This window comes from Phyllobates terribilis, unplaced genomic scaffold (genome assembly GCF_046119375.1).
Source record: "Phyllobates terribilis strain yellow unplaced genomic scaffold, ASM4611937v1 Scaffold_1__5_contigs__length_1240528914, whole genome shotgun sequence".
NCBI lineage: Eukaryota > Metazoa > Chordata > Amphibia > Anura > Dendrobatidae > Phyllobates > Phyllobates terribilis.
The window spans coordinates 361,237,018-361,263,167 of record NW_027362761.1 but is presented as its reverse complement, the minus strand read 5'-3'; the positions used below and the strand labels follow the sequence as shown (position 1 = coordinate 361,263,167).

Here is a 26,150-nt window from a genome sequence, read left to right as displayed (position 1 = left end):
AAGTCAGCAGTCTTCCCCATGATTGTGGAGCCTATGGAAACAGATTAAGGGACCTTTGCAAACACTTAGGAAGCCTTTGCAGGTGTTTTTTGTTAATTATTTTAATTTACTGAGATAATGACTTTTGTGTTTTCATGGGCTTAAGCCATAATCATCAACATTAACAGAAATAAACACTTGAAATAGATCACTCTGTTTGTAATGACTCTATATAATGAGTTTCACTTTTTGTATTGAAGAACTGAAATAAATTAACTTTTTGATGATATTCTAATTTAGTGAGAAGCACTTGTATATATGTCACATTGTGTGGTAAGGAGTCGGTTGTTTCAAGCTGGTAAGGAGTCGGTTTCTTCAATAATCATACACAATTGTGAAAGACATCTCCTATAGCAAATGTCGCTTGCGACAATACATCGACTATAACACACATTAGCTGATATCAACTAAAATGTGTTAACAAAATGAACGTGTGCGTGCAATCCTAGCTTTAGATATATTGAAATAAAGGGAGTACAGTTGCTGCAGTTTCTTGTAATTATTTATCTATGCTTTCATCATGATGGGCAACTGCATTTTGTCTCCACTAAAGAGTACATGTTTCCGAAGCTCCTCTCCAAGCTGTTTTAGGATTGGTGCCAAACAACAAAATAAACATGCTTCCATTGGAGAGTTAGTTTCCCTAAATCCATCAAAGAGCCAAAAACACTTCTGGCAACAGCTGCTGAAATAAAAATTGTGTGTCCACAAAGAGAATGGAATGAGCTGGCAGACGGGTAGAGAGGGCATCCTTTATACAGAACGCCAGCTTAACTTTACTTTAAATGGTACAAAGCCTTGTTCAAAGTAACAAGAGCAGTTCCAATCCATTTACTGCCTATTTAAAAAGGAGTTGCCCAGCTTTTAACTATTTATAGCTGTGTCATAGTTTTATCAAAGGGGTGGTCCAAAATGAATATTGAATTTAATTTTAAATTACTATTTATTGTAATAATTGAATAGCTTTCCTAATTTGTTATAATTAAAAAGTCCCCATCATTGCCTCTCTAATCTAACTGCTTTAATTTTACCTTCCTTTTGCCGCTTTGAAGTTTGAGAATCCCCAGTGCCTGCTGGGATACTCAAACGGAACATCATCAGGGACAGAAGCTGTGGTCACTGTCACAAACGAAGCATCTTTAGTGTCATCTGTTTCAGGGGCTGGGCTAGTCCCTGCTCTACTAAGCATGCAGGGGATGTCAATGCTCAGTGGAAGCACCCTTTTTACTGTGCAATATTCTTCTCCGTGCACAGTCACCATGCACTCACTTGCCGGCTCTAATTAGAAGTGATGAGCCCGCAAGAGAGAGCACTGACAAGAAAAGAACGCAGCAAGCAGGGACCAGCTCTGCACTCGAAACTGAAGTTCTGTTTTGGGTGTGGGGCTTGTTTCTGCTCACCACCTTCTTTCCTTATAATGCGCACTGACTGTGCACTCTCTTGTCGACTCGTCACTTCTCAATTGGTAAAGCATTGCACATTTCACAAACGGTAAAATAGCACAAGATCATATAACGTGAGCGCCACTTTGATAGGACCAATGGCAAATAAGGCAAATAAAGAATGCTCACACTTAAATGAAGTTACACTAGGTATCACATATCTATAAGAAACGTACATCATCCTCTATATGAATGTAGGACAACATCGGATTAGTGTGATCTAATTACTATCCACAAATGTCTCATTATTTAAAAAATAGATTTGTTTGCAAAGTTAAGCTTACAAAATCCAGTCTCAAGTTTCTATTAAAAAAAAAAAAAAAAAAAAAAAAGCTTTACAGGAATCATCGACATGACTGATCTATTAGATCTGCGGGCATCCGGCTCTCATCATTCCCACTGATCAACTGTTTGAAGTGTCCCCATCATTGTTAACATTGGTCTGTACAGCACCTGTCACAAATGGTACAAAAGTACAATAATAAGCTCCGCAAAACTCTTCAAATAGCCGATTGCTGGGGTGCAAAAAGTCGCACCCCCACTAATCTAGTATTACTGCATATTCTAAAGACAGAACATTGATTTGAAGAAATGTAGAAGTTATTTCATTTTACTTACCTAGCTTAGTGCGTGAAAAATGGCACAACTCTGCATATCCTTATACAGTCAGGACTGGCTTTCCCGACCTCACAGAATGACAAGAATTTTCACTACAAGATCTTCAGATTATTAAACACATATTAGCTAGAATTTACAAGGAAGTTTATTGTCTCACACAGTTTAGACATCTGTTTCCCAGGGAAATGCAAGGAGAGCCTAAAGAGTCTGCTGTTCCTCAGCTTGGAATATTATGTGAGCATTTTGTAGTCTATATTCGTGGATTGCAAAGTCTGTAAGAGTGTTAATATGAGGTTACTGAACCCCAGAGCTCCTTGGGCAGTTCCTTTGAGCTCATGATTCTCATTTGGTCTGACATGCACTGTGAGCTGTGAGGTCTTATATAGACAGGTGTGTGCCTTTACAAAGCAAGTTCTATCAGTTTAATTAAACACAGCTTGACTCCAATGAAGGAGTAGAACCATCTCAAGGAGGATCACAAGGAAATGGACACCATGTGACTTAAATATGAGTGCCTGAGCAAAGGGTCTGAATACTTATGACCATGTGATATTTCAGTTTTTAATAAATTGTCAAAAATTTCTACATTTGTTTTTTTTCAGTCAAGATGGGGTGCAGAGTGTACTTTAATGAGAAAAAAAATTAACTTTGTTTCATTGCAGCCATTTGGTAAATTCTAAAAAGAGTGAAAAATTTAAAAGGGGTCTGAATACTTTCTGTACCCACTGTATAAGGGATCTAAAAATGGAATTTCTGCTCTTTCACTTCCAACCGCCATTCCAGTTCTGCCTCCAGCAGAATCTCTTGTCATGTGCTGGAAGTGTGAAATGCTACGATGTCTATAACACCAATGCAAACTGCTCCACTTCCTGATCTACAAAGCTGTCACTGCTGGCTATAAATATCCTGGAAATATTCATTCACTGGGATGGTACCTGCAGATAGAACCAAATACCTGGTAATGTCGCCATCTGTTCCATCCTCAACCTGAACCTTATTCCTATATACATTCCGTGTTTGTGTTTATTTGTTTCATTCTGTTCAAGCTCCTTTCATCTTCATTCTTGCTTTATGTGATATGCTATGGTTCATAAAAAGTTGGTTTTCTGGTACTTTAGCTCTTAAAGCAAAGTTTAGTGTCCAATTATATTTATTTATGAGTGGATACTGTTTTTGATGCCTCCAACTTATGCCTTGGCAGATCAGCAAATGGCACTGGTGTTATCTGTTATAGTTTGTTATTGTGCAAATATCCTCTTCCTTTAGGCGGTCTCTAGTGCCACCTAAAGGAAGGATCAATCCTAAAAGTCAATAATCGGCCCTTTAAAGAGCCTTGCCACATGACTTAAGATATACAGCCAAACTCTAACCTCCATTTGCAGATAGGTGTTTGAGGGTTTTTTACCACTCATCAGTGCAAAGCAGTAGAACTGGCTGGGTGAATACTTTGAAAAGAGGTGTAAAGGATAAAACTTCTCCTTGTGGAGAGTGAAGTTGGATTATGGAGATTTATAGGCCATGCAACACTCCCCCGAGAAATTAGATTATTTTCCCTTGTGAAGAGGCTATTTGCAAACTTACTTTCCATGGGGAGTATTGCATGGCCCTTAAGTCTCTTTATGTCAACGTAGAATTAAAATAGAAAAAGCAGGTCACTGGGGAAGGAGGAAACGCAACCTGCTATTGGAGACAGTACAGGAGAGTAACAGTAAATCAACTGTATGCCTCCCATATAAAGCGTGCACAGTTATTGTATACAGTGGTGTGAAATGGTTTTTGCCCCCTTCCTGATTTCTTATTCTTTTGCATATTTGCCACAGTTAAATGTTTCAGGCCACAAAACAAATTTAATATTACACAAAGATAACAAAAAAAATGCAATTTGATGGTCTTTATTATTAAGGGAAAAAGAAATCCAAACCTACAAGGCCCTGTGTGAAAAAGTGATTCCCCCCTTCCCCTTAAAACATAAATCAACTGTGGTTTATCACATCTTTGGGAAGCGGAGTTCAATTTCCGTAGCCACACACAGGCCTAATTACTGCCACACCTGTTCTCAAATCAAGAAATCACATAAATAGGACCTGCCTGACAAAGTGAAGTAGACTAAAAGAACTAGACATCATGCTGTGAACCAAAGAAATTTAGGAAGAAATGAGAAACAAAGTAACTGAGATCTATCAGTCTCTAAAAGGTTCTAAAACAATTTCTAAAGCTTTAGGACTCCAGCGAACCACAGTGAGAGCCATTATCCACAAATGGCGAAAACATGGAACAGTGGCCAGCCGACCAAAATTACCCCAAGAGTACAGCAACGACTCATCCAAGAGGTCACAAAAGATCCCACAACAACATCTAAAACACTGCAGGCCTCAACTGCCTCAGTTAAGGTCAGTGTTCATGACTCCAAGATAAAAAAAGAGACTGGGCAAAAATAGCATGCATGGCAGAGTTCCAAGACAAAAACCACTGCTGACCAAAAAACATAAAGGCTCCTGAGTTTTGCCAGAAAACATCTTGATGATCGCCAAGACTTTTGGGAGAATACTCTGGACTAATGAGACAAAAATTGAACATTTTAGAAGGTGTATGTTCCATTACATCTGGTGTAGAAGTAACACAGCATTTCAGAAAAGGAACATCATACCAACAGTAAAATATGGTGGTGGTAGTGTGATGGTCTGGGGCTGTTTTGCTGCTTCAGGACCTGGAAGACTTGCTGTGGTAAATGGAACCATAAATTCTGCTGTCTACCAAAAAATCCTGAAGGAGACTGTCCGGCCATCTGTTCATGACCTCAAGCTGAAGCACGCTTGGGTTATGCAGCAGGACAATGATCCAAAACACACCAGCAAGTCCACTTCAGAATGGTTTAAGAAAAACAAAATTAAGACTTTGGAGTGACCTAGTCAAAGTCCTGACCTTAATCCAATTGAGATGCAGTGGCATGACCTTAAAAAGGCGATTCATGCTCTGAAACCCTCCAATGTGGCTAAATTGAAACAATTTTGCAATGATGAGTGGGTCAAAATTCCTTCAGAGCGTTATAAAAGACTCATTGCCAGTTATTGCAAACGTTTGATTGCAGTTGTTGTTGCTAAGGGAGGCCCAACCAGTTATTAGGTTTAGGGGACAATCACTTTTTCACACAGGGCCCTGTACGTTTGGATTTCTTTTTCCCTTAATAATAAAGACCTTAATTTAAAAACTGCATTTTGTGTTTACTTGCGTCATCTTTGTCTAATATTTAAATTTGTTTTGTGATCCGAAACATTTAAGTGTGACACATGCAAAAGAATAAGAAATCAAAAAGGGGGCAAACACTTTTTCACACCACTGTATATGCACGTACATCTTAAAAAGATATCTCAGCTCTCAGAAGGGGAAGTCCTTAAGGCTGTGTGCCCACGTAGCGTTTTTCAAGCGTATATGCTGCGGAATTTCCGCAGCGTAAACGCTTGAAAAACGCATGTATATCCGCACCCCATGGTCCCCAATGGCATTCCGCAATGTCAATGCCCATGCTGCGGATTTTTCCGCAGCGTATATGCTGCGGTCAAAAATCCGCAGCATGTTCATTAATTTTGCGGAAGCGCAGCGGAATCAATGTGCGGATGGTACCCAAGTCTGGATGAGAGGAGACTCTCATCCAGACCTGGGTACCAAAGAACCTGTAAAAAAAAGAATAAAATAAAGTTTATACTTATCTTCTGATGTTTTCCCTCCGTCGCGCTGTTGTCTGAAGGACCTGCCACGTCATTGAGTCATGTGACCCACCACATGACTCAATGACGTCACCGCAGGTCCTGCACACAACAGCGTGAGCCGCTCAAGCCTCCGGACGGGGCAGAGAATGCATCAGAAGGTGAGTATAAAGTTTATTTTTTTATTTTTTACCATTCTGAACAAGTTGTCAAGCACTTTTCCAAGTGATGCTTGGAGAAGTGCTTGATAACCCGCATGCGGAAATGCATGCAAAGACGCCTCACAAACGCTTCTACCTGGCGGGAAAACCGCATGTAATATCCGCATGCGATTTTCCCGCCAGGGAGAAGCGTAAAAAATATGCTTCAGGTCCGCAACGTGGGCACATAGCCTAAATGGATAGAGACTTAGGAGGAAAAAAAGGACCACCGTGAAAAAAATGAAGCAGTTGAACTATCAAAACATCCATGAAAGAATGTGGAAGAATCAAAACGTATGGAATGGCAGAGGGAAAGATAAAACAGCCGAGACAAAAGTTTAGAGAAGGCGTGAGGATGCATAAAGAAAAATTTTGAAACCGACTGCAGTTTTGAAACAGGCTTCCACTTGAGTAAGTTTGCTCAGAATATTCAATTATCATGCTATGCTCCAAAACCATAGTACTATATTAAATGGGTTCTCTCATCAATGGCAGCTTTCTCTTTTGACTTTTATAGCGGGAGCAGGTTGGAAGACGGACAACATGCCAAAAGGCAGCATGAGATATAGCTTTAACCAACTTCTACTGAATCAGCCCTAATGCTGTAGACTGTGAGCCACACTGCCATCCTGGTCTGTGACCAGTGCTACAGAACATGTTGGTGCTGCAGAATATGTTTTCACAGCACAGCAGCAATACGGTCCTTCCCGCTTTCCAAGGAAAAAAACAGTAGTCAAAAGCACACAGCACTACACCAGCATTTATTATCAGAATCGGTGGAGGTCCCAGAAGTCTGATCTCTACTGATCATAAAGTGATAATATATCATAGCTGTATGCCATCACTTTGTGGCAAAGCTCTTTAAAAGGGTCAGTATTAACGTATAAGATTGCCACTTCCAATAGGAGTCACTAGAGATCCTGTTCTCTTCCACAGTAAAAAGGGCAGTCTGCATATTTTTATAAAGACAGAATACCGTTAAAGGGAAATAAAATATTTGACTAGTTTTTATTGCATTGCTATAAATCAGTAAGAAATGTTTTACTGGTAGAAATCTACTGTCATTCTCTTTATTGTATCACAGCAGAGAAAAGGTTATCTGTGAATTTCATAAAATGGATCAATACTCCAACTATGACCCCATTATTCAGACTACAAAAAGCACAATCCAACAGCCAAAGCATCGCATTTCGGAAGGAGAAGTTTTCATTGTGCAGAATGTAACCACAGAATTCCCCATCTACCATAAATTTAGAATGCTTTAAGTTCACTAACGCTCATTTTCAGAGAAGCTTCCACCTCATAAATGGGTCACAGAACATTTGTGCCTTGTGGCAGAACTCGGAGCGGACTTAACTAATAAAATAGCACATTCTTCATTAAAACAGGGTCTGTGTATTCGCTGCAAGATATGAAATACACTGTGCACATTGTGCTGCTGCTCATCTACCTGACCCTTGGCTTCTTTTCTTACTGTATCAGTAGACTCCTTTTATCCTCCGCCTCATTAAATGCAAACTTCTTGTGTGACATGAATTCTGATTTGGGAGATTTGCAAGAATCCACAGCTCCCTGCTTGCTCTAGCTCTGTCTTTAAAGTGAATCTTTCTCCCCCCACAGATATCAGATCCTCTGACTTAACTCCTTCAGTGTCACTAACCGCTAGAAAAGTAGCTTCATCCAGTAGTGGTCTGTTAATAAATTAGTGCAAAAATATTTAAAGCTCATTTTGTGTCCCAACTACTAGGGAAGGAAAGGAAAGGTACATGGTATTTCATCCATCCATCTGTTTGTGTGCTGTCTGGGTGTGAACAAAGTCATATTCTAGCAAGATTTCTACATGGTATCTCATCCATTGCTCCTGTGTGTTTTTTTTTTGTTTTTGGTTCTGTTTTGAAGTGTTCAAAGCTATCTATTTCACTGTTTTATGGCACTCTGTTGTATATTGGTTTGTTTATCCTGCATAGAATTGCCTGCTCTGGCCTTGTGCTAATTGGCTAATTACTTAGTTTGGCTAATTGGTGCTGCATGTTAGCAGTCATTTTAATTCATATATATTCAGCTCTGACTCAGAATAACATGCGTGCAACAGACTTTAAGTGCAATAGCTTAAAGTGCTTTTAATAAGCAGTTATACAACGGCAGTTGGGCAGGAGACAGGTAAGGTGCATAAGATATTCATACAAACTTGCTGCTTCTTGGTCAGCTCTATTGCATTATGCGTTGGTCATAGCAATCTGCTTCTTACATCTCGTCCACCCTTTAACACATTCTGTGCACTCTCTCCATATCCACCCCTCCCTTCTCCCCTCTCTCATTTTTAACTCTGAGGCTCTACTGACATTTCTCACCCACTCCAAACCATCCACTTCCTCCATACAGCACTCAAAACATTCATACAAATCCTTGCACCACCTGCTCTTTCTCTTTTTTCTCCTTCTACTAGTCACTGGTGACATCTCCCTCAATCCTGGGCCTTCCTCCACTAGCATACACCACTCTCCTCCAGCTGCATATAGAAACCCTGCTAATCTTATTAACATTCAGTGCTTGCCCTCTCCTATTGCTTTCCATTGTGCTCTCTGGAACGCACGGTCTGTGTATAACAAACTAACTTACATTCACAATTTTTTCCTCTCCAATTCCCTTAACCTTCTGGCAATTACAGAAACCAGGATCCAGCAGTCAGACACCACCGCAGCTGCTGCTCTCTCATTTGGTGGGCTGAAATTTTCATATAGCGCCAGACCTGAGAATAGACAGGGTGGAGGTATTGGTTTGCTCCTTTCACCACAATGTGCTTTCCAGGTCATCCCCCCAGTTCTCTCACTTATGTTTCCTTCCTTTGAAGTGCACACCGTCAGACTCTTCAAACCATTCTCCCTGCGAGTGGCGGTTGTGTATCGCCCTCCAGTCTCCTCCCGCCAGTTCCTGGATCACTTTGCCACCTGGCTTCCTCACTTTCTATCCTGTGACATCCTCACCATCATCATGGGAGATTTTAATATCCCCATCAATGATCCCCTCTCCCAATCCGCCTCTCATCTACTTTCTCTAACCTCCTCATTCGGCCTCTCACAATTTACTAATTCTCCTACACATGAAGACGGGAATACTCTGGACCTGGTTTTCTCCAGTCTCTGCTCGCTGCATGACTTTACTAACTCCCTTCTCCCGCTCTTGGACCACAACCTTCTTTCCTTCTCTGTCAAGAACTGTCTCCTCACCCGGGACACCCCCACTTACCACACTTATAGGAATACACGTACCATTAACACCCAGCAGCTTATGGACAATCTCCACACATCTTTAGCCCCCCATCTCCTCCCTCTCCTGTCCAGACTCAGCATTGTCACACTACAATAATACACTGAAGAGTGCTCTAGATGAAGCAGCACCTTCTACAAGCAGAAAAATCCGACACAGACAATGGCAGCCCTGGCACACAATGCAAACACGCTTTCTTCAGCGTTGCTCAAGGTGTGCTGCGCGTCAGTGGAGAAAATCTCTTTTAGCAGAGGACTTCATCCACTATAAATTCATGCTCAAAACCTATAACTCTGCCCTTCATCTGGCCAAACAATCCTACTTCACCACTCTCATCACTTCACTGTCCAACAATCCAAAAAGACTTTTTGAAACCTTAAACTCCCTCCTGAAACCTAAAGCACAGGCCCCCATCACAAACCTCAGCGGGGAGGATCTGGCCACTTATTTCCTAGAAAAAAAATCAACTACATCCATGAGGACATCTCAGCCCAATCTCCTCAGTGCCTGGATCCCCGTCCCTGCCACACTTCAAGCTCACTAGCCATCTTTGAGCCTGTTACAGAAGAAGAAGTTACCCAGCTCCTCATTTCTTCTCAACCTACAACCTGCAACAGTGACCCCATTCCTTCACATCTCCTGCAGTCTCTCACCGGTGGTCACCACTCACCTGACTAAAATATTTAACCTCTCTCTTTCTTCAGGTATCTTACCCTCCTCATTTAAACATGCCATCATAACCCCTTTACTTAAAAAGCCATCCCTGGACCAGAACTGCACTGCTAACTACAGACCTGTCTCTAACCTTCCTTTCATCTCTAAACTCCAGGAAAGCTTGGTCCACTCCGGTCTAATCCACTATCTCTCAGATAACTCTCTCATCGACCCTCTACAATCTGGTTTCCGCTCCTTACACTCCACTGAAACTGCCCTCACTAAAGTCTCTATTGATCTACTAACAGCTAAATCCAAAGGTCGCTGCTCCCTGCTGATTCTCCTGGATCTCACTGCCGCATTTGACACTGTGGATCACCAGCTCCTCCTCACTATGCTCAGCTCTATAAGCCTCAAGGAAACCGTTCTCTCCTGTTTCTCCTCCTCCTATTGGACAAACAATCAGCAGATTTGGGTTCCAGTATCATCTCTATGCTGACGACACCCAACTATACATCTCTTCACCTGACATCACCCCTACCCTAATACAAAATACTACGGATTGTCTGTCTGCTGTCTCTAACATCATGTCCTCCCGCCATCTTAAACTGAATCTCTCTAAAACTGAACTTCTTGTGTTTCTCCCCTCTACTAACCCAACGCTACCTAACATCGAAATTACCTTGAAGGGTTCAACCATAACTCCCAAGCAGCATGCCTGCTGCCTTGGGGTCATATTCGAAACTAACCTTTCCTTTACTCCCCATATCTGATCATTCACTTACATCTTAAAAACATCTCCAGAATCCGACCTTTTCTCACCTTTGAAACTGCTAAAACTCTGACGGTAGCTCTTATTCACTCTCGTCTGGACTACTGCAACTCTCTTCTGATCGGTCTCCCTCTTATCAAACTTTCTCCTCTCCAATCGGTCCTGAATGCGGCAGCAAGGGTCGTATTTCTGTCCAGCCGCTTCACCGATGCCTCCATCTTGTGCCAGTCATTACACTGGTTGCCCATCCAGTACAGGGTCCAATATAAACTCATCACTCTCACCCACAAAGCTCTCCACAGTTCTGCACCACCTGATATCTCCTCTCTCATCTCAGTCTATCATCCTACACGTGACATCCGTTCCACAAATGACCTAAGACTAACATCCCCCATAATCCGAACCTCGCACCTCCATCTCCAAGACTTCTGTGGAGCTGCGCCAGTTTTCTGGAATGCACTACCCCAGGCGATAAGACTGATGTCTTCAAGCGCGCTTTAAAAACCCATCTCTTTCAACAAGTCTACCACTTTAGCTACTCAGTAAATTAACTTTCCCCTGTTCCCTCCTTCTAAATATTATTGAGAATCTGTTCCCTACTCTTCATCTGTCCCCACACCCTCCATGCACAAGATAACTACACTCTATACTTGAGTATTGCACTTAAACATACTGGCTGATGACCGGATCATACAGCTTTATATGAAAATCCCTATTTATTATAATTGCCAGACCTGAAATAACAAGCACTTTTCACCTATTGTGTACCCTCATTTCCTTGTAGAATATAAGCTTGAGAGCAGGGACCTCACTCCTAATGTAACTGTTTAAACTGTCTTACCTTGTATTGAATTTATTGTCTGTACATGTCCACGCTTAATTGTAAAGTGCTGCAGAATATGTTGGCGCTATACAAATAAAAAATTATTATTATTATTATTATTATTATTATTATTATTATGTTGTTGTTGGTCCAGATGAACTACAAGTGTTTCTAAAGCATGCTTTTTTTTAGTTAGTTGTTCCATTAGTTGTTGCATTTATGTCCAAAGTGAATTTGTAATTGAAGCAAGACCACAACTTTTCAATAATTTTGTGGAGTGCGGTAAGACTAGAAGCACAGCTTCTCCATTTGACGTTGACTTTATTGTCAACATTAAATGGGGAAATTGTACTTAGTCTTACCGCGCTCCACAAAATTGTTGAAAAGTTGTGGTCTTGCTTCAATTACAAATTCACTTTGGACATAAATGCAACAACTAAAAAAAAAAAAAAACCACACACACACACACACACACACACAACACATGCTAGCAACAGCAATTTGGATTGACTGGCATTTTTATCTTTTATTTATATTACACCTTGTGCCCCCTCCCCAAATATTTATATTTTTTTATTTTAATCTTATTTCCTTTGTAACTGGGGCAGGTACAGTTAAGTCCATATATATTTGGACAGAGACAACATTTTTCTAATTTTGGTTCTAGACATTACCACAATGAATTTTAAACAAAACAATTCAGATGCAGTTGAAGTTCAGACTTTCAGCTTTCATTTGAGGGTATCCATATTAAAATTGGATGAAGGGTTTAGGAGTTTCAGCTCCTTAACATGTGCCACCCTGTTTTTAAAGGGACCAAAAGTAATTGGACAATTGACTCCAAGGCTATTTCATGGACAGGTGTGGACAATCCCTTCGTTATGTCATTCTCAATTAAGCAGATAAAAGGCCTGGAGTTGATTTGAGGTGTGGTGCTTGCATTTGGAAGGTTTTGGTGTGAAGTAAACATGCGGTCAAAGGAGCTCTCCATGCAGGTGAAACAAGCCATCCTTAAGCTGCAAAAACAGAAAAAACCCATCTGAGAAATTGCTACAATATTAGGAGTGGCAAAATCTACAGTTTGGTACATCCTGAGAAAGAAAGAAAGCACTGGTGAACTCATCAATGCAAAAAGACCTGGGCGCCTACGGAAGACAACAGTGGTGGATGATCGCAGAATAATCTCCATGGTGAAGAGAAACCCCTTCGCAACAGCCAACCAAGTGAACAACACTCTCCAGGAGGTAGGCGTATCAATATCCAAATCTACCATAAAGAGAAGACTGCATGAAAGTAAATACAGAGGGTTCACTGCACGGTGCAAGCCACTCATAAGCATCAAGAATAAAAAGGCTAGACTGGACTTTGCTAAAAAACATCTAAAAAAGCCAGCACAGTTCCGGAAGAACATTCTTTGGACAGATGAAACCAAGATCAATCTCTACCAGAATGATGGAAAGAGAAAAGTATGGCGAAGGCGTGGTACAGCTAAAATTCATTGTGGTAATGTCTAGAACCAAAATTAGAAAAATGTTGTCTCTGTCCAAATATATATGGCCCTAACTGTATATTAGTCCAGGTACAAGGGAAATGCAGTCTCCTGGCTCCATAGCAGAGCTGTTTGGGTATCCTATGACCCAGCAGTCCCTGATCTCTCCCTATACATAGTGATCACCTAACTGCTGTGTATGGAGGAAGAAGTGCTGCCAACACTTCCTATTATTGTGTTCCCAGTGCTTCTTTAGCATTGTGCATACATCAATGGAGAAGATACAGTCATTAGTAAATGTACAAAAATACATTTCTGACATTTGAAAGAAATTATCAGTGACCGATATAGCCTCCCTTCTTTTCAATCAGGCCATGTTCACAGGTTCAGTATTTGGTCAATATTTTACATCAGTATTTGTAAGCCAAAATCAGGAGTGGAACAGAGAGAAAAGTATAATAGAAACTTGTGAATTATTTACCCACTACTGGTTTTATCTTACAAATACGAATGTAAAATAGTGACTAAATACTGAACATGGCCCTACCAGTTATAATCCTTCCATCCATGAAGTCTGTCAGTTTTCTTATGTTTAGATGGTCAACAACCAACCACAGAGTCCCAGACACGGTTCAGAGAGGTGGACTGTTTTCCTTCACAGTAAATCTTTCATTTAAGGGCCCACAAGTTCTCAATAGAACTTAGAGCAGGTGAGGAAGGCGCCATGTCATTCTTCAAACTTTAAGGCCTTTACTGGCAGACAAGCAGTGGAGATTTTGATGCATGTGATGGAGCATTGTCCTGCACGAAAATCATGATTTTCTCGGAAAATGCAGACTTTTTCCCTGTACGACTGCTTGTAGAAAGTGTATTCTAAAAACTGGTAGTAGGTTTGGGAGTTTATTTTGTGTCCATCTTCAACCCAAAAATGTCCAACTAGCTTATCTATAGTAATACCAGCCAACAGCATTACCCCATCTCCACCTTGCTGAGTGAGTTAAAGTGAAGGTCTGGGCCCTTTACTGATCGATCCATCCATCTGGGCTGTCAAGAGTCACTTTCATCTCATCAGTCCATAAAACCTTTGAAAAACCTGTCTTCAGATATTTCCTGGCCCAGTCTTAATTTTTCACCTTCTGTGTCTTGTTCAGTGGTGGTCGGTTTTCTGCCTCCTTTACCTTGGCCATGTTCTCTGGTTATTGAGCACTCCAGGGAGGTTGCAGTTCTGGAATATGACAGCACTGGAGGATAATGGGCTCCTGGTCGCTTCATGCTTGTTTGAGTCTTCTCAAATCTTTGGCCATTAATGTGCATCTTTTTCTCAACCTGTTCTTTGGGCCCTTGTTGACTATTTACAACAAAACTTTTGATGATCTGGTGATTGCACCCCAATATCTTAGCAATTTCAAGAGTGCTGCATTCTTCTGTAACACTTGACTCTGAAAAGTCATAAATTGTTAACTAAATTTCTTTTTTTTTTTGGCCCCTTTTCCCTGATGAAAATTCTGCACACCTTGATAAAAGGTATTGTTATCCTTAGGCCTCACCCTCCCTCATTACACAAATACATATCACCTGATCTGCCTTATCTAATACATTTATACAGTTTGGAGATGGAAAACTGCATAAACATGATAACATGGTAAAAATATCTGCACATATTGTATATTTGAAACAATTTTTAGGATTTTTCCTTATTTTTTTTTTTTACTAAAGTGTGAATGAGGCTTATTGCTAGTGATTTACATAGAATTTGTAAGCCACGACCAGGAGAGGGTCAAACACAGAGCTTATTCTAACACATTTGCAAGCTTCTGTACAGCCGATCTGGTCTAATTCTGCAGAATTCTTACTTCCCCTTACATTCTGCAGTGACAGGGAACTAATGAAGAGAAGCTCACATGACGGTTATCTGACATGTTTTACATTGTACAATCATGTAATCTTTTTCTTGAGAATTGATGAGTAACTGCCAAAGCAGACAACCGAGACAAAACCCAACATATAAGTTACAGCCTATAATAGATTCTGTCATTGTAAGTCTCAAATACCTAAATTCTGCCAATCACGTAAGTGTTCCACAGTTTTACACTCCTGCTGGACAATTCTCCTTCCACCACTATCGGATTTACATCTGGTTAATGTGACGGCCACAGGACTATACCCATCGAATGCATGAAAAAAAAAATAAATTTGGAAAATCATACCTGACAACCTTCCTAGTCTTAACCAAAATCAGGGTTCCATCATTTTGTAATATTTGTTGTTCCAAAAGATAATGCAGTAAATTAAATAAAATAAACTGTAATAAGAAACTATGATAGATATATAGCTGTTAAAGCTAATGCTACATAGCGACGTGTTGGGCAGCACTGAAATCACAACGACATATTGCAACATCGGATGTAATTATTTCCTATGGTGCCACATTGCAGCCTGTGACTGCAACAAACGGTTTCCAAATATGTTGAGTTTTCTGCCACTGGTTGCAACGTTAAATGCAACTCACTTTCATAGATGTCAAAGCAAGTTGCACGCAACATGCGACTTGTCCGCAATCTGGTTGTTTTAGTCACAGCAAAACAAGTTTCACAAATGTTCTTGGTCACACGGCTTGTCAGAGAACTGCTGTCACACAACATATCAATATAGCCACTAAGCCCTAGTCAAATTGTTTCAAAGTCACAAAAGAAGGGGAAAAAGTATATAAAAGATAAAAATAATAAGATAATTTAGAAATAAATATAATGTGTTAGAGTTTATTACCTGAGACACGAGGCACATTATGAAAAATGATGTCCTATGCAGCAGAATAGCGGGGGCACTTTTTTTTGCTGTACTGCACTGTAGGGCTATGTTCACATGCAGAGTTTTTTTGCTGCAATTTCTTATGCAAATTAAAAGCTGCTTTTTACAGTACCAGCAAACGCTATGAAATTTCAGAAATCTCATGCACACGCTTGTTGGTTTTTCCTGACTGAATTGGAAAACTGCTGCGTTTTTTCAAATCTACAGAATATCAATTATTTCAAAGTTTTTGCTGAATAAAACTAACTTTATTAAACCATGTACTGTACTGGAAAACACATACATAATTCACAGCCAAAAAAAGAACCAAAAACCAAAGTGAAAACACAGAAAAACAGGTGTTTTGAATGCAGCATTTTTACTGCCAAAAGAGCAGGTTTTGGTTTCAGGAAAAAAAGCAGCAAAAACACTGCATGTAAACATAGCCTAAGGGAATGTGCACGTTTGTTTTTTGGTGCAGATAAATTTGCAGTAAGGCTATGTGCCCACGATGCAGAAATGCTCCAGATTTTTCCTGAGCGTTTCTGCATCTCCCTGGCAGAGAAAACGCATGCGGATTGTACATGCGGATGTGAAGCGTTCTTCACATGCATTTCCGCATGCGGGCTGACAAGCTCTTTCCAAGCAATTTTAGCATCACTGGGAAAGTGCTTGTCAACTTGGTCACACTATATAAATCCATGCAAACGGCATAGATTTATATAGTGTGACCGTAAAGAATGGTTAAAAATAAAAAAATAAATCTATGCTTACCTTCCGATGGCCCCCGGAGTCTTGCTTCGCTCCGTCCTGGCTGCCGGCAGCTCGCGGTACACTACAGTGAAGGACCTGCCATCACATGACTATGACGTCAGCGCAGGTCCTTCAGTCCATAGCGATCTGCCGGCAAGTGAGGATGAGCGCAGCGGGGGCCATCAGAAGGTAAATATAAAACATTTATTTTTTATTTTATTCTTTTTTTCACAGGTTCTATGGTACCTGGGTCCAGAAGAGAGTCTCCTGTTCTCCAGACCCGGGTACCATCCGCACATTGGAACGCATGGAATCCGCATGTACAGATGCAGTGATGCGTAATCCATGCGATTCAATGCAAGTCAATGGCGGCAAAAACGCAGCACTTCCGCAAAATAATTGGTAGTGCTGCGTTTTTTTCCGCAATGATAATCGCAGCGGAAATTTCCGCAGCATGTGCACAGCACATGCGGATTATCATTGGGGGACATGGCAGGCCTTCTATCATGCGTTTTTTAAGCGTTTCTGCAGCGTTTTTGCCGCTGCGGAAACGCTTAAAAAACGCATCGTGGGCACACAGCCTAAATATTCAAGTGTCCTCCAAAAAAAATGCTGCATAAAATATGCATATGTTTTGTTTTTTTTTTTAAATGCCTTTTTCCCCTATTCATTTGAATGCAGAAAAAAATAAAAAAACAAACAGTGATTGTTCAAATCCACAATGAAAAGCAGCATGTACACGAGATTTCAGAAATCGTATTCATTTTGCTGGTAGTGTAAAGTGCGCTTTTTTATTCTTGGAAACATGCAGCGTGTGAACAAGTCCTTATAGTGTTAGTGATCTGTTGAAACTTTATGGATATAATCCTTCTTTGGAAAGAGGCAGGGAAATCATCACTACAAATCGCTGTGAAATGAACAAATTGTGACAATTACTGGTCCGTGAAAGCCCAGACACTGCACATAGAAATGAATAAATCTGAATTTATCCCTCATTCTCACTTTTAGCAGGCAGGCGTAATCTGACATATGCTGCAAAAACTGGCAGAGAAGCTATTGAGAACAAATAGAGAATCAGCCCACACAATACAAACAGCCTCCCACACCGGCTCTTATTGAAAGCACAAGGTGCTTAAAGGGACACAAACTTAAAAAATAAATAAATAAAAAATTGCCAGTCTGCAAACTTATAAAACAATCATTCCCCAATTCATTAAGACTGGCAGCATGTACAACTTAATGAATTTGGCGCATCTTTCAGCTGCCGTGCACCACCGCAACAAGTGTATTCTAGTCAAGGTCCGATGTAAATTATGACAAATTTGTCCGAACTTCATCAGGCCCTTCCTGGCTGCACACTGCCCACTTGTCATAAACTTAAATGAGCCGGCCAGGAATTGAGTAAAAACTCCAACAGTTGCAACATTTTTGTGCAAGTTTGAGAATTCTGGTGAAAACTGAAGACTTGGGACTAGAGATGTCTCCCATCAATTCATTCGCTCATTGGCTAGGTCAGTAGTCTTTGACTGGGAGGCCTTTAAAATCTCCTTACCTCCCAGCTGTCACAGGTTTACCGAGACCGAGAGGGGCCAGAAGACCACGGTGTCTGATTTCTCGTACTCCTGCACTGATTAGAAGCACTTTATCATCATATTAAACGGTGCAGGTTTCTGCTAGCAGTGCAGGGGTTAATCAGTGCAGTTGAGAGCTTTCCTGCTTTGATGATCTCAGCTGTTCAGTTTTGGCCACTCCCCACTGCTATATATACTTGCCTCTGGAAATCAGGGATTGCCAGTGTTAGTTTCATACTGCCTGGTTCTGGAGTTGGAGGTTTTGGTAGTTTGAGGAGGCGTTTTTGGGTGTTGTTCTGAAGACTGTTGCTTGGTGATTAGTCTGTGTGCATAGCCTCATCCTCTCCTATTTGGTTTTCCCTTCCTTCACTTGCCATGGTTCCACTCTGTTGTTTGCGAGTGTATATTTGCAGGACTGGTATTTTCATTTATCCCTGTACTTCGTCCCTTGTTTGCCTGGTTTGGGTATTCTTATACACTAAAACTCCCCACTTCTCTGGGTGGGGGAAGGGACAGATAAGGGCTGATTTAGGAGCTCAGCAAGGCACATGGCCCCAGCGTCTTCACCATCAGAAGTAATCCGGGGCGCAGGGATAGCTAGGGTGCCCCTAGCTTTAGGGAAGGAGACCCTAGCCCCAGGATATCCTACAACAGAATCGTAACACCAGCTTTCCTTTTGATTAACCGAGCAGGTATGACGTCGTGTGTGCTTCACACTGCAATGTTGACGTCACACCAGCCCGGCAAATCAAAAGGAGAGCCGGGAATGCTTGAAGGTAAGCAGATTTACAGATCTCCCACCCAGCATTCACAGAGTACTGAGAATTGATTCTCCTATCTCTAATTGGGATCTCACACAATGAAAGCAGGTGTTCAGTTCCTCTTAATCCCCTTCTGAGGGTTGGAGTTCAGTTCTCCTGGTAAGCTAAAGTAGTCGAGGGAGACTTCTGATGTAGCAGAGTGCCTCCAACCAGGAACATTTCTGACCTCAAGTCTGGAAGAAAGGAAAGCCCAAGTGTACGCATCCCAAAATACATTTAGATTTTCACTTATCGAATTGTAATATAGGGCAAATCAGGATAGTCCATCGAACTGTGGAAAAAATAACAATAGCAAGCCAATAATTTGCCACTGAGACTGTGTGCTGATAAACGCAGCAACCCATCCCCTACTGATTGATAGGGTATCAATTTATGATTAGTGGGGTCCGAATACAAAAACATCACATGTAATGGAAATTGTGATAATTTTCCATTCGCATTTGAGCAGAATTCTTAGCAAGTCAATTCTTTCTGAAGATTTTCAGCAAATCAAGTAATATATGTGTATTTTTCAGTGGATCAACAGCAAAATCTGTAACATTTGTTACATCTGTAACTCTTCCATTTACTTGAATAAAGAAAAAAAAAGTGCTGTACGGAAACGCTGCCTGGCAGGGAAAAAGGCCTTTTGGTCAGGCAAGGTTTTCCTAACAATCATAATAATATGTAATAATCGATGACTATAATGTTAGAACTGAAACACGCTACATAGTCCACAAAAAGGCTGTTAAATGCTGCGTGCACCAAGACAGGACAACTGTCATATTGATCGTTACACTACATGCTCAACAATTTTTAACCCTTGTATGTGCCAACAAGGGCTGAACACCCCAGGCCTCAATATGAAAAATGAAGGTGTTGACCACTACCTGGACAGCCCCTTTTGAAATGAAGTAATGCCTCTTCTAAAATAAAAATAACAGAAACTCACCTCCCGCACCAGCCCTGTTCCAGCAATGTCAGTGTTGGGTCTCCTAGGGCTCACTTAACATTGTTATTAGGCTTTTTTATCGCTATTAGACTGCTGTGCTCTTACCTTGGATAAAGATAAGAAGTGAGAAAGCTGCAGGCCTCACCTGGCATATCAATATCACGTGAGCCCCAGATGACCCAGCGCTGACAACGCTGTAACAGCAGAGGCGAGTATCAGTTATTTTTATTTTACAAGGGGGACTACTTTCATTTAGAAAAGGGGTTGTCCACTAATAGACAACCCTATTAACAATAAACATCAATTTCTTGGACAATTGGTTGATGTCGCTAATCTAGGAGACACTGCTGATTCACTGAATCAAGGCTAAAGGAGTTACTGACTACTACAAGTTAATTTCAGAAGGTGACAGATGCACTCTAAAGAAGTATTCTAATGCTATAAAAGGAGGCTATAGAATAAAACTATTTGGTAACTGGTGTAGTTTCCCAAAAAATGAAGTACCATATAAAGAAGTAGCTCAACATCCAATAGCCAGTCACATAAGATCCAATTTATTGGCAACTTTCACAAAATAACGCATTTTGGTTCAACTTTGCAGAAAGTTGCCATAACAGCCACATGACGTATATATCTAAGGCCCCTAACAAGGTGTGAACACTGCCGTAGGGTATGTGCATTTTGGACCTAGATCCACAGCGCAACTTTTGTTGAAAAAATGCAACCAAATTGCCGTAACTTTCATCAAAGTCACTAATCTGCATCATAAATGGACATTCAGCAATAGTCAATTTGTGCTGTGGATTTTCTTAGCAGTGAGAGGAATGATATTTAGTAAAATCAGCGACAATGCTGCTACTCCCAGAAAATCGGTTGCATATCTGGCCATTGTGGACATTCCCAAGTTTTCAAAATGCAGTGTATCAATGTTGCTATTGTTATACGGTCATTTATGGTATTGTTCTCATAAGAAAACCCTTGTCACAATACTGCAGAAGGATTTCCTGAGACAAATGGCTCCTTCCCTGTCCCTCAAGCTAGGAGGACTCTATGCTATCCCTCTTCCCCAGATTACCCCTGATGGTGGGGATGCTGGGATCTCATACCTCGCTATGCACCTACATGCACGCCTAACTGTTTCCTCCCCCTCCCAGGGAGGTGTGAGACTGAAGTGTACAGAAAAACACAAACATATCACACAGGGGAAACAGACAGGGATAAAAGAAAACCACAATCACACAAATATACTCACAAAACAACAGAGTGAAAATCAAGGGAATAGTAGGAGGGACAAACCAAATGGGAAAAGGATTAGGATAAACACACAAACCAAATCCATGCAGAAATCTCATGAAAACCCCACCAACCAACTGCTACTAATTCTGAACTCTCCTTCAAGTGTGAGCTATCACTGGCAATTCCCAAGTGCAAGTGGTGACCATATATACCAGAGACGAGTGGCCATCACAGAACAGCTGAGACAATTCAGGATAGAGAGCTCCAGGAGATCAACTGAACTGATTAACCCATGCCATAAAGCAAGGAAAACCTACACTGCTAATAGGAAGGTGAAGCAGATCTAACCAGTGTAGGGGTTCGTGTAGGTTCGGGTTCGGCCGAAATCTTCTGACCCCTCTTTGTCGCAGTATCCCTGTGACACCCCTCCTTCAAAGCAGGGCTGTGGAGTCTGAGTCCATTTTGGTGGAGACAGAGTCAGAGTCGGTATAAAATGGACTGACTCCAACTCCTAAAATATATAATAAATTTGGGCACAGTTGTTCAATGCAGTTTATGGGGAATATTTTTTTAATAAGAATTTGGGAAAGTTATGAAATGTCTGTCCTATTCCTGATCTAAGGGTCTAGACTTTTAGCCGAGATTAATCTGTGCTACAGTAAATTTATCACTTAAACATGAGCCATGTATGAGGGAGTCGGTGTCATGGAAATTGAGGAGTCGGTGTTGGAGTCGGAGGTCTGACTTACCGACTCCATAGCCCTGCTTCAAAGATAGGAGCAAGTCAGGCTTCATAAATCTCCTAATGATCAGCTGTTCTCTCCAGAGAAAGTTTCCACTGGCCATCCATCTTCTCTGCAAGGAGCACACAGGAAAAATGTATTCAAATAAATACGTGGATTTAATCTGCCAGCCCAGGATTCAGTCTTTTGTAACCAGTCTAAGCTGCCTCGTAAAGGTGATCGATTGATAAAAGTCACTGGGGGATATACATTAAGGTGCTTACGCCAGAAGTCTGGTATAAACACCTTAATAAGTTGAAACATTTTTGCACAATTCGACATTTGCATAAACATATGGCAACTTTTGCCATTTACATTCCATTCTTGGCCAGCCACACCGATATAGGTATTACATCGGCAGGAAAGGGTGTGGTAGCGTCTGCCCGCCAAATTCATCATATGTTACGGCAGTGTGGCGTACTCCACAAATGTACGCCGACCCCTGGCTGGCGTATATTTCTGATGACGGTACACGCTGGGTACCAGATGCACCTGATACCTTATAGGGGTTTCCCAGTCTAAAATGAAAAGTCTGCAGTCACTCTGCGTGACTGCAGACTTCTGAATCCCCCTCCCCCCCCCCCCCCAGTGCAGGCACTGTGCACTGCGAGGGTTGGCAGGTTTCTGAGCCGGGGACAGCAGTGATGTACACGATGTGCATACTCCCGGGCAGAAGCCGTCTGGTGGGCAGGGCCTCATCCCATACAAGTGTATTCAACGAGGCCACGTCCACTGGACAGCTGCGCCCTCGCTTAATACACTTGTATGGGGCGAGGCCGCGATCACTAGATGGCTTTTCATTTTAGCCTGGACAGTCCCTTTAATTGACGAACACCACTTAATGAATCGGGTGCGCTACGCCAGTCTTAATGAATCGCCCCCACTGTCTTTATAAGGCCAAATTCACATTACTGTATTTTCAGTCCGAGTACGGTGTGTGACAAAAGTGATAGTACTTGGACCAATGTTATTCAATTAGGCATTTTTTTTTTATTCACAGACCGAATCTGTTCCTGAAAAAAATTGCAACACACTAGCTTCTTCGGTATTTCGGTAGAGACTCACCTATTTAAATCTACGGGTGAGCAAAAAAAATAAAAATAATCATCCCATCAGTGTGTCACTATCCGAGTACGGACTGCAATGCATAGACCAGAAAATGGGTCTCCTGACCCAAACTCCACAGCCTCAAAAGCATGGTCCTGATTACTTTTTCGGGATTTTCCCTATAAACGTTAAATAATTTTGATAATTAATATATTTTCTCTTTGACAATTTTTCAAAATAAAGCAACATAAAATATTAACTCTTCATTAAATGCTTAAAGGGTTTTCAACACTTTCCAATGTTTTTCCCAAACTCCAGCCACGTTAATAAAGTGTTAGAAGCATTTTTACGTTGCGGACCCTGGGTGCCACCTCATCTTCTTTACCGACTCCCTGCAGCTCCTACATCGTTTCACTGAGGATAATCTGAAAGGGGCAGATCGAGAAACTGTATTACATGCCCCCCTTTCTAATGTGAAAAACTACACTTCCCTTGAGCCATCTGTGCTACACTGCCCTTCTTCCCACTGATTACTTTGTCTCTCATTTCAGTTTCTCCATTTTTACTCATGTAGGTTGTGTGTAAAGAGTTCTGCTCAGGACTGTATCCTCTTAGCAGCGCAACAGCACAGAACAGATGGCGGAGAAGCAGCACTGCTAGTAAAGTCTTTACCATGCTTCCCCGGACTGAGATCTTTGCAGCCACTTACAGAATGTCTGCAGTACACGTCCTTGGTATTGTAAGCCTCCATTGCCTGCATATAATAAAGGGAAAGCATCTACGCCTGCTCATCCTGCCCAGGAAGAACTACGGCAGGATGTAACCAGTGGCAACTCTGCAAATACTGGTAGTATCTGGGGAGCTTAGAGCAAGTTATTAAAAACTATGCAATTTGGATTACTGATGTCAATTCCATACATAATTTATCTTTAAAGGGGTTGTCCGGCCTTAGGCTACAAGTCTGCAGTAACTGCCGACCAGATGTGCTCAGCTTCGCTCAATGCAAGTGCATTAAGAGGCCAGACATGTCTAGTTGGAATGTGACCGGGAGTATGCAAATCGCATATTTGCGGTCACATGACTGCCCGCTCATGGTGCCAGCAAAAGAGAATCCTCACAGTGCGCGATGTGAGGATTCGCAAGTCTGCAGTCACATGGAGTGAATGCAGTCTTGTAGCCTAAAGCTAGACAACCCATTTACGGCTAAGGCTACAAAGTGATATCTGATCAACAAATACCTTTATTTATACTCAAAAATCAACAAAGTTTAAAATCAGAGGAAAAAAATTGAGAGAGATAACTGCACACACTAGGAGTATTAAAGCTTTTGCCAGGGTAAAGAGGGTTTTAGGTTTAACACTCTAAAAAGGATAGTTGTCCATATTACTCAATTTCAAAGATGCCGCAACAATAGATTACAAACAATGGAGCGGACAAACAGTCCTGCAAAATAGACATTTTAACCCCCCAGGAAGAAGCTAACGCAAAACGCGCGTTGGGATCGTACCCTGCACCACCAGGTTGTATCTTATCTATGCCCTTTACTGTCTGCCCTTGTGTGCATTTTACTTTGTGACAGCAGCCTACTGGTTATTAATGAATTGCACTATGCCATAGCACTTTGTTTTGCACAAGCACTTTCCGGATCTGATATTTGGGTGATAGCCCACACAAGTACTTTATGTGATGGATTTAATTAAATAGGATCTATTATACAGTAACTACACTCCTCTTTGCTACTACTTGATGTTTTGCAGGACTGTTTGTCCGCTACATTGTTTGTATTCTATTGTTGTGGCATCTTTGAAATTGAGTAATATGGACAACTATCCTTTTTAGAGTGTTAAACCTAAAACCTTCTTTACCCTGGCAAGAGCTTTGATACAGTGTGTAGGAAACACTACAGCTTCAAGTTTCGGCAGTTTAAAGCGTTAACTCTGTGTTAAATCTTAGTGACAAACATACAGTACAGGTTTTCCATGCCACCAACATGGCAGGTTTTCCGTACCACCCTTATCTCATTTAGCCAGCAGAAAATATACAGACCTCATTGGCAGACAGTTCCCACAGCTTCAGGAAGGATTTTTCCGCTCTGGGTCTATTTCTGCATCTCCCACTCCTATTATAGCTCCTTCCTGTGATTTCTCCCCCTCCTGGACACCACTGATTCCCGCAGCATCTGTCTACAATTCCCTATTAACCCCCAGGCAGGACACCCTAACCCCATCAGCGGCAGCACCCACCTCCAGCACGCTGCGGGCTCCTAGCAACCAGCAATACCCAGCGTGCCAGGCTGGAGTGGGCGGCAGGCTCCCTCTGTACATGGCTGTTACCATACTGGTGCACAATGGGCAAAATAGACATTACATAGATGAAAAAGGTCCAATCCCCCCAAAATGTCAACTGAAGAGCAAACTGATCGACTAGTAGCAGCCGGTAAACTACAACTCCCAGCATGCGCTGACATCCCGGAGGCTTCACACCCCTGCCACAATCACATGAGGGGGACACGTACTATAGACATATGAGGGGAGAATGCCGCAGCACTAAACCTGGGCACTATAAGCCAGCGGGGTCCATCATGTCACAGACTGGAGAATTGGGGTCTTCTGCTCTTATGACAGAATAGAGAACTGGATTTCACATGGCAGGTGTGAACTCTGCCCAATTCTCCACCCTCAGTCCTGGACCACCAGCCAAAAACAGTCTACATGCCCACAATGTGACAAGGTGGTGCTGCTCCAGCATTTCCTCTGAGGTGTGCGGTCACTTTAAGAAGATGCAGCTGGATGTGAGGAGAAGCCAGAGAGGAGCAGCCTACAGATGTTAGTCTGGGCACTGGGGACCACGGGCATCACCGCAGCCGGCACCGCTCTGCTCTTACCTGCCTCTCTGGTGACTGGCAGCCGGACACACGGAGCATCTAACCTGCCAGGGCAGCAGTGCCAGCGGCTCATGGAAGTCGCCCGATGATTGGCTGATCGGGACTTCCCCCATTGTACAGTCCCCCGGCTCATAGCGCGCCGCTGAGTGGCCCAGATGTGCGCGGATGTAAGGCCCTCTCTGATTGGCCCAATCCCTGTGTTTTTACTGAGCGCAAGGACGTTAACTCCTGAACTGCCGGTTTAGCAAAACCTAAAGCGCCTAAGACCAGTGGCCGTCATCAGGGGGCGCTCTAGTTAATGAGACCAATCACCTTTGCCTGATTTGGGGA

General features: G+C 41.9%; 1 protein-coding gene across 4 annotated transcripts in view; it reads right to left on the bottom strand.

Annotated features, from left to right (window-relative positions):
* The window catches only part of CAMKK2 (calcium/calmodulin dependent protein kinase kinase 2), a 118,371-nt gene extending 92,398 nt beyond the window's left edge, over positions 1–25,973 (bottom strand). For 2 of the 4 annotated variants that reach the window (XM_073676294.1, XM_073676291.1), the window contains exon 1: positions 25,821–25,973. The gene's annotated coding sequence lies outside the window, so the exon portion shown is untranslated. Of the gene's footprint in view, positions 1–21,856; positions 21,963–24,982; positions 25,162–25,820 lie in introns of those variants that run through there. The other 2 variants (XM_073676293.1, XM_073676292.1) reach the window with 2 other exon arrangements.
* Positions 25,974–26,150: the final 177 nt, after the last annotated feature.